This window comes from Vigna radiata, unplaced genomic scaffold (assembly GCF_000741045.1).
Source record: "Vigna radiata var. radiata cultivar VC1973A unplaced genomic scaffold, Vradiata_ver6 scaffold_425, whole genome shotgun sequence".
Classification (NCBI taxonomy): domain Eukaryota; kingdom Viridiplantae; phylum Streptophyta; class Magnoliopsida; order Fabales; family Fabaceae; genus Vigna; species Vigna radiata.
Window position 1 is genome coordinate 124,169 of NW_014542173.1, and position 2,486 is coordinate 126,654.

Below are 2,486 nucleotides of genomic sequence, written 5' to 3' on the forward strand. Positions count from 1 at the left end.
TTTATGGTTAAAAGATGATTAAGAGGATAAAAAGAAAGGTATGTTTAAAATATTATTTTTCTCGATCCATAAATGATGTTAAACTATTGCACGTATACATCACTTGTGGGTTTTTTTTTTTAATTTAGGTATGAAAAATATATACATATGTGCCCCATGTATGTAGTCATACTCGTTTTAGTTATCATTGTCTTCATATTCGTTTCCATTTTAAATTACAAAATATTCATAGTTATTAGGTAATTAACTAACTTATTTTCATTGTCTCTTGTCCTTGTTTCTATATCTTTTGGAAAACCTCACGTTTCTCGTGTAAGAATGTTCGATATGTCGAACATGAAACTAGTCATTTATGAGATATGTCCGAGCTTCATAGAATTACAACCTTGATTACACTTTAACTGTATAGATTTTATTCAAATAATTTATTCGAAGAAAAAACAAACCTCAATTTCATTAAATCAAATAATTTTAAAACACAAACTTAATTATTTTTTATATTTTTATTTATTGTTTATTTTTTTATAAAAATATCTTAATTAATTTTATATTTTTCATTTGTGTAACATGTGTATTCTTTTGATTTTGAATAATTAATAATATAATAGTTTTTGGTTGTAATTTATATTTTTTACAAAAGAAAATTATTAAATAGATATTTGAAGCAATGGATATACTCATTATCCAACCAAACAAAAGTTGTATACTAATTATGCTTAAAAATGACGATAAATTTTATTTTTAAAATAAAATAAAATAGTCAAATTTTCAGCGGTCTCACTTTATTATCATCCATATTCATTAATAACATATTGTTAGTATCTGCTTTTTCATTCTTAGTAAAAGGAAATAAAAAATATCTAATCTGAATTGAGTACTATAAAAGCTCAAATTTCCCAAATTGACATTTACAAAATATGTAAATAAGGTTGTAAAAATGGAGAGTTTACGTGAATTTGTGGAAGCTTCGTAAACTTGGAACTCATAAGAGTTTACTTCATGTAAAATTATTTTAAAATATCTATAAATAATAAAATAATTTAATATTATAATTTATAAATAATGTTTTTATATTTTTATAATATTATTAAGATTATTAGTTTACATATTATATATATTTAAATATTTTTTTAATATTATTATTATTTTGTCATAATTTTAATTGAATATAATTGATACAGTTAAAAAACAAGTTGTTTAAGTTAATATTGCCCCAAAAGTTTAGTATAGTTAAAAGAGGCTCAATCAGAATAATAATGAACAGAAGACTCAGTTTTACTTTAATATTAAATATTTACATTCTAAAATAAAAAACATAAACATTAATAAAAAACATAAACATTAAAAGATTAAAATGCACGATATAAGGGATTAAAACTCTAACGATTTGTAATATTAATAGAAATGTATCACTTCACACGCAGAGTGGCGAGATCAGGACAGCATCGATGAACACGACGACAAACACGAATCAGGCGAACGGAGTGCGACCACGACGATAAGCGCAAACTAAGCAAACGGAGCGTGAACATGAACCAGGTGAACGACGAGCAAGAACCATGTGAACGGCAAACGACGAGCACAAACTAGGTGAACGACGAACACAAAGGCGAGCTAACGAAGTGCGACCACGACAGCGAAACGTGACGGTACCCTAAACCCATAACTATTTCCTCTTTCTTCGTTTCTTCTTATTTCAAACTCGCAAAATCGCTGCAAAATCACAATTCTAATTGTTCCCACCGAGTTTAGAACTGATTTTACCGATTTTGCTTTCGAATTAACTCAGAAGCTAGAACTGATAACGCAAACTCGTCCAAATTAACTCGCAAGTTTGATAACTTTCATGTAAATATCTCTCAACTTTTTAGGTATATAAAAGAACACCCAAATTAGAAGTCTACCACCAAAGTGCCCAAAAGCAATATTAACATGTACTAAATTCTTATAAATTTCTTCAAAACCTTACTTTTCCATACCATTCACTAAAACTATAATTACTAATTAAAAGTCATATCATCACTTACAATTATCACCTTAAAAATTTAATCACAATGGATTTTAAGTAATTAACAATATAATCAAACTATATAATAATTGTACTAAAAGTTAAACTAATTAATAAAGTAACGATTTATTTGGAATATTAAAACCATCTATTTGTTGTATTTGAAAGATTTAAATAATACCATTAGAATTTGGTTTTATTATAATTGATAGATTATAACATTTGAGAGATCAAACATTAAGTTAAATCAAAGCTTTTAAAAAAAATAATAATTAAAAATATAAAATAAGTATTCTTAATCTTACCACTTCAATGCATAAAACATGAAATCACGGTAGTAATAAATTATGTTGAGAGGAGATGTACAAATTACCCAGATAACTGCATGGAAAGGACAAATTACATATATATATATATATATATATATATATATATATATATATATATATATATATATATATATATATATATATATATA